The 10000-nt window shown below is 37.9% G+C and overlaps 1 pseudogene; it reads left to right on the top strand.

The window, feature by feature from the left end:
- The window catches only part of LOC138012288 (GPI transamidase component PIG-T-like), a 13799-nt pseudogene extending 6796 nt beyond the window's left edge, over positions 1-7003 (top strand).
- Positions 7004-10000: the final 2997 nt, after the last annotated feature.

The raw sequence follows: 10000 nt of genomic DNA, 5'->3' as shown, positions 1-10000 counted from the left end.
ATGACTATGCAGGAAATGTAGATCTTAACATGTGTTATTGAAATCCAAAAAGAAAATACACCCATATCACTCAATGTCCAAACAAAAGATTTTGCCCGTCGAACCTCTCATTCAATGTGAGGCTGGACGGGCAAAGACAATGCAAAGACAAAGCCTTTATTCCCCAAGGACTCCAAAATGGCCGCCGAGTGATAAAGGTGAATTGGGGGTAACTACACATTTTTCAAAGATAATTTATGAATAATATTTGTAAACAGCTTTAAAATACAAAGCAATGTATGGCGTTCTTTCTCAAATTGAAGCTTAGTTATCTCGCAAAAATTAATGTTATCCCCAATTTTCTTTTTGGATACCAAGAGTACTTACTAAGATCTACTTTCTCCAGATATTTTTCAAACTGTGCAAAAATATCCCTGTATTAGTAAGCATCACTGATAGGAAACCCGAGTATCTCGAGATGCGCAGAACGTATGCGCACTAACAATAGTAGGGACCATCCTTAATTGTGAGGATCACTTCTATCAAAAATCTAGTTACTGGTTATAGTTACAAATTTCTGTCTTTATTTTCATGTAAAAATAGGTATGGTACAGCTGTATATTCAATACTCATACTTTCTTGTAATTCTATTAATTGAAAAATAATAATTAGTTTAAAAATATTATTAATTAACAGATCTCCTTTTCATTTTAGTGTCCATGATAACTGGTCAGGTCTCACCCAAGCATTATCTGGACAGTTTTGTGCTTCATTGAATTTCATTGACAGCAAAACAACAACAAGTCCCAAGCTTTCTTTTAGAAGAGAAGGCATTGCTTATCATGAGGATCATTATAATTCATCATTATTGCGGCATGCGACTTTGCCAAGGGAATTAGTGTGCACTGAAAATCTTACCCCTTGGAAAAAACTGTTACCCTGTGACTCCAAGGTACCTGTATGTGTTTTCTTGTGACTTGTTTGTTTGAAAATCAAGGAATCTCTGAGGTCGTCATTGACAACCCAGTGACATTCATTTGAGACACTTCTTCCCAGAAATTCACACGGTTAATGAAAAGCTCAAGATTTTGATAAACATTATGCCCTGTTCCTTTAGGTTCAAGTGGTAATAAGAAAGTTGTTGTTAAGGGTTGTTAGTATTTAGGATTGTTTTTCTTTAACTTGAGGCCTAGGGTGATTGCCTGTATTTCAAGACACATATTATGAGAGTTGAGTACATGGATAAGGGGAGAAATTTATTTAAATCAGCATTCATTTGTGAGACATATCTCAAGTGATGGAATAGAACAAATTCCTGATTTTGCCTTTGAGTTTTTTACCCTTTCTCTACAGACTACAAAAATGTGTTGAAAAAATAAACTGGTTCATTTGCACTCCTCCAGGACTTTTAGAACACTAATGTCACATTGTTGGCTACTGTTTGATCATCTTTGTTTATCAGGCTTAAAACTTGGGTAATTTAGTGTTTAGTTAACATAGTTTTGAAATCCAAAGAAAAAAGAAGAAGCAGTAGCACTTTAAATACTGTAAATTGTTCTAATTTTTTATAGAACACATAGAGTAGAACAGGCAGTAATCCTAGAAATCAAAATATTTATATTAACTTCATTCATTTGCACTTTTAGAGTAATTCCATTATCTTATTTGGGTGGTGTATGATTTTTGTTTGCAGGCAGGGCTTACTACATTGTTCCATTCATTGCTGCTTTACAGCGTGAATTATCATTCTTTGGGAGTTCATCTCCGTCCTGTTTGCAGGGTAAATAAAATTAATCATTTTTCAAGTAGGTGGTTTTCATAAATTTGCATTGACTTATGGTATGCATGCATATAGTTGCAGTAAATTTAAGGAACTTAATTTAAACCAACCTTAAAATTTTGAACTTTTGGTCGGAATTAACTTTTTTGACTGGTCTAATTTTAGGACCCGAGCTGTTCACCACTTCTCAGTTGAGCTGGTTCAGTCATTGTCTTTGGTGCTTGATCCTCTATTAAGAGGAGGATCGACATTTGGTGAGGATCAAAAAATGCTAAGTGGCTAGAAAACAGTGTCCAAGGGTTGACCTTTTTGTACAAAGATTATATTAAATGTATATATCTGAATAATAAACTATAAACTAATTATGATTTTGAGATGCCCATAGACCGTATTATAAATTAAATGGCGGCCAGTAAATTATTCCTTTGTCCTTCCGCTACTAAGACCAACTAGCCTTGTTTGCATAAAAAAGTACAAAAGAAATATGAGTGAGGCTAGTCGGTCTCATTAGCATGAAGACAAAAATAATAATTTAGTGACCACCATTTTATGAATATGGTCTATACCAGATTTTATTGGCAGCTAGTTTGGAGAAAATACATGTATATTCTCACATTGGGGGGAGTTGCAAAGCAATGGAGCCCAACACAAGTAGATATATTCTCCCAACACCATCAATATAATGCAGTATTTGGCATCTCAAAATCACATTAAAATAATATTGTCATAGCTCGGGCTCGACGAAACATCCAGTTGCATTTTGCGATAAGATACGAAAATTTAATCGCAATTTCGCAAATTTTAGTCACAAAATCGCCGTGCTGCATTGTGTTGTCCTCATTTTAGCCAAAAAAATATGAGCCCGCAATACTTGTGTGTAAAGAAGCCACTGAAAATGGCGAATGATCAAAGGAATGGATCTGTGCACGTAACATCGCAACTAAATTACTCTACAATAATTATGCTATCTTCAGAGAAAATTCATAGTGAGAAACAAAATAATTTTGTCATTTATTTATTTATATTAGCAAAAGTAGCTGCAGCAAAGTGGCAACTGCTAACCCTTTAGTTTTCGAAAGAGCGAAGGTGACAACAAGTGGCAAATTTGCGACTTCTCCAGATATTTAGTCGCAATTTCGAGCCCTGATAGCTGAGTGTTTTTTAAAATACTATTTCTTTGTTTTTAAATTGGGGTGAGTGCTAGTCTTAGAAGATCACACTGCTTTGCCCTAGGTCAATGATATTGATTCCATTCTATTTCATTGCATTGTTTATGACATAATAACTATTTTTATGTGTTACCAGAAGGAATCAATTCTTTACAAAAGACTCTTTCACTTTTCAGATTGGTCCTTAAAGAAGTTGTTTGGTAGATCTATCAAGTCATCTTGCCCTCTTGCAACAACCAGCAAAGTTTATGTCGATATCAGTGGTAATAAGGTGTGTCTCACTACCGGTGCTTACAGAGTGTAAATCTTATTTTAATCTTCGTGATAACCATCATCCCTAAGCCATAAGGCTTGGGCATGTCTTCAACATCATCCCCCACAAAGTTCAGTTTAGGATTACTGCACTCCTGGGTGTAGTGAAAGAATGACCTCCTCCTCTCTGGAGTTTGGTAGGTTTGGGTAGGGGGGGTGGGGGGGGGGGGGGCAGGGGATCTCATGCAAGTCATTATAATAATGACTATAAGTATTATTGGCTGCCCTTGCAACCCTCCTTGGGGAAACTTAATTCAAAGGTGCAGCTTAATGAGATTGGGTTTAAAGCATGTAAATCACCATCAGAAGCCCCTTACATTCCCATATTTAATCTTGGAGAAACAGCATGTACTACAGCCAGATGTATTTATCTGGGAGTTGATTTTGATGCTGGTAGGTTAATTCCTTGGCCATGCACAGAAAGTGGGCAGTACATTTTTAATGCAATCAGTAATTACATATTTAATGGTTTTAAAGTGTGATGAATGAATAAACACTGTTGTTTTTTCAAACAACAATTAGGACATTAGACCAGGTATAAAGGTGAAGATTCTCTTGCATTTTGTGGACTCAAATGTCACACTGTGGCATTAGTTGAAAGAGATGGAAGGATTCAGGTTCAGTGAAATGTTTCCTTAATGGCTTAGTTTACAAGAGTCTCTCCTTATACAGCTCAGAACATCCAAACTAGTAGCCTTTCTACAAAATTGATGTACAAAAATGTGCAGCTTTGTAGGGTGAGGTCCATAGGATGTATCACTGGCTAAACTATATGCGCTTCAAATCCATTGCCAAAAATATTTTGCAGTATTTTGTTGAAGAAACTAAGAGTTGTCTCAATGTGACGAAACAATTCTGAAAGTTACATGTATGTGTGCTGTACATTGCTTTGAAAGTTGACTGTGACTCACATGTACACATACCACAACTTTGTCAATAGGTGATAGGTTAAAAGATGGTGCCTACTAATTTAAAGGTATTTTTGCCCTGGTGTATGATTATGCAGGAAATGTAGATCGTAACATGTGTTATTGGAATCCAAAAAGAATTTGAGGGTAATCATGCATTTTTCAAAGATAATTCATGCATATATTTGTAAAGAGCTTTAAAATACAAAGCAATGTATGGCGGTCTTTCTCACGTTGAAGCTTAATTATCTCTCAAATACATGGTTACCCCAAATTTTCTTTTTGGATACCAAGAGTTCTTACTGAGATCTACTTTCTCTGGATAGTTTTAAACCGTGCACAAACATTCCTGAATTAGTAAGCATCACTGATGGGAAACCCGAGTATCTTGAGATGCGCAGACTTCATGCGCAATAACAACAGTAGCCACCATCCTTAAGATTACTCTAGGGTTTTCTGAGGAACGCATCTATTTTTTCTCATGTGTACCTTTGTCTCTAATCAAAAATCCATATTTTCAAACGGCATGCAATTATTCATGACCATGCTGATCAAAAATTATTATTATTTTATCCAAACAGAGTGGCTCTTTGTTCACCTTATCTCCAGCATTCTCAGTTATAACAAGACAATTGACCCCAGATCATCAACAACACTTGGCTGTGTATGATCTCAAACAACAGAGTAAGTGAACGAATGAGTGAAACGATCCTCGCACTTCCCTAGACAATTTAAGCACTTTTCTCTTATGACACCTGATTCTTTCATGTGGCTCCAATGGAGAATTCGAACCCGTGACCTCTGCGGTGCCAGTGCAATGCTCTACCAACTGAACTGTGAGGCCACTCAGTTGTGCGTAAGTGAAAACAGTCTCAGAGTGGTTTTCAATTGAGTGTCGAAAGTAATTAGCTAATTACTTTGGTTTTGCATTACTTCACCCCAGTGATTGGTTCAAAGTTCCCGCGCCACTTTTTCAACCATCACAAGTGAAACCAAAACCAATCTTGATTCCCGCGTGCACATTTCCCGCGGTTTGTGTCTGCTAAGTGTAATTACTTCAAGTTTGATTTGATTACTGGATTGTCTCCGTCCTTTTTGATTAGCCATTAAGTAATTACTTTGGTTTTGGTTTTACGACACTCCTCTGAAAAGCGCTCTACTGTAGCAACAACAACAACAACAACTTTTATTCTACCCTTATATCATTACAAAACAATTTACATTGGATATAATTAAATATATAAAAGGGTAATTTGTGCCAATTTACATTATAGATTACAATAATTGGATCGGGAAGGACACATACCTTACACACACAAACACACAGAAAAACGCACGTACACTATAGCTACACACATGCGCAACACACTACCAATCTTTTTTCTGATTGATTGTTTCTTTTCATTATTCTTTTTTTGTACATGAAACCATTTGACAATATTTCAAAAGATTTTTTTTTGAAAAAGGTTTTTGACAATATTAATTGGTCACAAATCTGAGTCAGGTGTCTTGGAGAAAGCCAAAGTCTGGCTGGAAATCAATTCCTTCCTTGACCCGTTACCCATGTGGCCGGCAGTATCTCCGCTCCAGCCTCCAGCCTCATCACGGGAACATTACAACCCACAAATGACCAGCTCCCAACGTCAGTGGCTTCGGGGGGGGTCACATGCGAGGTCACGGGTTCAAACCCCGTTGAAGTCCTGAAATTTTCAGGCTTCTCTACGCAATTGCTATAATTGCGTTTATAACAGCGCATATGCATGTGTGCATCTGTCTCATTAACTAGTTTATGGTTTTTCTAATTTTGACCAGTAAAAATTGTTCTAGTATTTAATACACGACTACGAACTACATGTATTTCGGCAGAATCAACGATGACGTCCGTTTGCGAGCAGCTGTCGCGTTGGAAAACGAACCGTCGCAAGGATGTTTCTTTCACTTACGGATGTTTCTTACATGCCTTACAGCATCGATAACATGTAGTTCTCGGAAATTGTTCGATTTTTTATGTACCTCGCCTTAGAGTACGAAGTTCTAAATAACAGGATCACTTCTCTCTTTCGTTAATATATACAGGATCACTTCTCTCTTTCGTTAATATATAAAGTGATAACGTTTATAATAATGATAAAAAAATGAGTATTACAGTAAGACAAAGTATTCAATAACAAGAGTAGCAACGACCCCCTGTCTGCCTTTGGGTGAGCAACACAAAAAAGAAGAAGAAAACCTCACAAAACAGTCTACTCAACAATAGATTAAGATACTACAAACATTCGAATGACACTGAGCATTGCTGAGGAGAGAACATTTGTGATCATGTTCATTATTTCAGGAAAGGTGTGTTTACAAGGAATTTCTTAAGTTTTAGTAACGGTTTCTAACTGAATGGGACTCTGCTGACATAAAAAGTTGGTGACCAAAATGCCACAGATGTGTGTGTGTTATTTCAATTGTTTGCATTCTAAACAGCAGTTGTGTTGTAGCACATTTAAAAAGTCAAGGTGACGCAAAGAATTCTTGGGTGATATGTAAGGGAGGAGAGGGGGGGGGGGGTGGGGGGGGAAAATGATATCTTAAGCCACTTATTTAATGTTAGCATTGAACGTTCATGTCCATGGATATGTTTTTTTAAACATTACTTTTAACTGAAGAAAACGTAATTGTGAAGGTAATGGAATCACAGAGGAATTTGCTTCAGACATATGTGTACTTCCTTTAGTACTGGAGATACCACAATTCCTTTTTTGCTGACTGGAAGTTTCATTTCTGATTTTATAATAGGTCTGGTAAACCCTAGTGAAGCCATCTCTAAATGTAATGTGTTTCGATGGAAGACAAAGACCAGTCAATAGATAAGGTAGTGGGAAAAGGTTATGACGTTTGTTTACTTTGGCTTGTGTGCAAACGTGATGGTCAACATTTGGTAGTAGAGTACTATTTTTTTTTTGCTGTTACATGTATTTAGCGTGTTTTGATATATTAATGAGTGCTAGTTTGTCTGCTTACCTTGCCAAAACTTATTGGCCGTCTTCTCTCTTGCTGAAGAGCTCGTGTGTTAGGGGTTTTTTCAGACTTATCAAAGGACAAGTAAACATCTTGTCTTTTCGGACAATAGAGTGTATTAGGAGGCGCAGGGGTTTCACTAACCGATGACAAAAATATGGGCCTCTTGACAACCGCTTAAAAGACCAAATTTTCCAAATGAGTGGGTTGCAATATTATTCACGTATTACTTTTAGCAATTTTGATGCTTTATGAGGCCTCGGACACCAGTTTCTCGATAGTCCCGAATTCAAATCCTTTTGGCCTGATAAAGCCATTTACTAAACCGCTCATTCACTTCGTTCCCATATGCTGGTCTGTTAACATGCTTTCAAGGTGACAAAAAGTAAAGTGATTGTGCGACGTTTGATGACTTAAAGGGCCTGTGTATTAAGATAAAAAAAAAAAAAAGAATAGGAAAATTATTGGAAACACCCAAAAAAGGCCCAAAAAGCTTCGTGACTTGTCAGGAAATACTTCAATTTGTTTTATCCACCAGGAAATATCCTCCTCCGCTTTACGCTCAGAGATTTTTAACTGGTGAGTAAATTGCACTGATAAGAGTAGGTTTACCCATTCACGGTAATTATAGATACGCATTATTGTTGCCTGCAAATTAAGGAAAATCAGATAAAGAAAGTGCCAGATTCTTACAGCACTATAAAAGGTATATATCATTAGTAAACCCTTCTTTTTGTGTTGTTGTTGCCTTAATGAAGAACAAAGAGATTTTTACTCCTTGGTTATAGCTTTTACCAGAGAAAAATTTATGGTTAGAGAGAGCCTCTATCTTATGAAGCCAACTAGGATAAAACATAAGGTATTTAGATATTCTATTCCAAGTTTCTCATAAATGGTGACACGGCATAATGCAAATTGTGAGGGACGTTCCACCAACAGTTTACCAAAGTATTTGCTACAGTATATTCTGTTCCCTCATTTAGTGACGAAAATCACGATGTTATTCCCAGGAACCGTGAGGCTCTTGGCATTGTTAGTTGTCCCGTTTTCCATTAATTGTGGCCATTAAAAGGGTTTCACAAAAAGTTAGCATATATAGCAGAGCTCCGCCCTCCGCCGGCGGAACAGGCGTTGTTAAGAAAATATGGGAACACTATCGATGCGAGAAATTTTGGTTTTGGTTATGGCGTTCATCGTACAGGGACCGTCCGTCCGTACGTATTCATGCTAAGCCAATACGCGGAATGTCGTACTGCTTGGGAAACCCACGGTTTTGGTGGAAAGTTGCATGGCCAGCGTACTACACTGCGTTGTAGTAACAACAAGCAAACATTTTGAAGACGGTCGAAAAACTGAAATGCTACGTATTTTTTTTCTAACTGTTGACGTACAACGAGGAAACAGGAGAAAGAACCAGTAAGCAGGCTGAAACGTTTTTGTGGTGATCCACAGCAAGAAGTAATCCAGGAGAGGGACAAACAACTAGATAAACACAACTCAACTGGAAGCCATTAAAGCGTTCATTAAGTTAAAAAAACATGTGCTTGCATCCGGTGGTATTACAAAGTTCCAAATAGATACCTACTGCGTGTAGCAAGCACAGTACGTAACACAGTCGACGAGGAAACCGTATGCTCAACTTGAAAGTGAGCGACTAAGGAGCACGGGAAAAACCGGAGAAAATATCAGGGCAAACAACGGGAAAGAGAACGGGAACCCGACTAACGAGACCGAAATAAGCGTGACGAACAGCGGAAGAAAGGTCCAGTACGAGCACGAGAAATTGTCTGAATAGGTGATGAAAAAGGGGCAAAAGAGGAAAGCGCGAACATGAGATAAATAGTGGTTTGTGAGCAGGCCGGGATGGTCGTACGGGAAGAACGACTAGTGAGAAAAAAATATCTGAAAACCAAAAAACATAAATAACTAATAATTGAGGAGCTCCGCTCTGACTGGCGGAAAGATAATATATTGTCGCAAGGAACAATTTTCCCTGGTGTATCTTTAGGATATGTGTGAGGAAGGAAATAAAAGGCGGTATCACGTCTTCACTGTAAATTATAGACAACCCACGGATCCCCTTGCCAGTGGTGTATTTTGCTCCTTTCCATGGGGTTTGCTTAGGATCTTTCTTCATACCTTAACCATCAAAGATCGCTGTTAAAGACATCAAAAACCTGGTACGACTCATTCAATTATTGGTAGAAGTACCAGGCCTCCCAGGCCTCATCTATTTCCTATTTATCCTATAATTTGTACCGGATACTATCAAGATACGCCATATATTTCAAGAAATCTCTACCACTGATTTTTATGCCAAAGCCGTGGCCCCCAAATCTTTATCTCGCCAAGTTTGACTAAAACACATTAAAAGCTCAGAAAATTAGGTGTGTTTCTTGCCTTAGTATTCATTGTATGAAATTTATTTTAGCTCCTAAAAGAGCCTATATTGGCCGAAAATTCCTAAAGTTCTTCTATTTTTGAACTTGAACAGCATATCTTTCCTTATCAGAATTGGCAAAAAGTGGCTGGGAGGCCTGTATTACTTATAGTATCGAGTGTTTCAGGCCGTGTATTTTGCAAGCCGTACACGCACCATGGGCCTTACTCGCGCGGCGGCCATTATTAGCCATAGGACAAAAGGATTTCGTGGAAAAACTTTAAATGACAATGATCCACAGCCCGGTTTTCTTGAGCCCGCAAGACTGAAGCACCCCCATGCAAACCATTGTTTTAACGAAAACCGCTGATCAGCAACCCGGTGAGGGTCATTGCTTGTCTAAGGTCTTCCAGATTTTCGTACCCCGACGCCTCGAGTTGACAATGTGTGGGAACGAGTTTTGGTA

Source organism: Montipora foliosa, chromosome 1, assembly GCF_036669935.1.
Source record: "Montipora foliosa isolate CH-2021 chromosome 1, ASM3666993v2, whole genome shotgun sequence".
NCBI lineage: Eukaryota > Metazoa > Cnidaria > Anthozoa > Scleractinia > Acroporidae > Montipora > Montipora foliosa.
The sequence above is the reverse complement of the archived record's forward strand: the minus strand, read 5'-3'. Positions and strand labels throughout refer to the sequence as shown.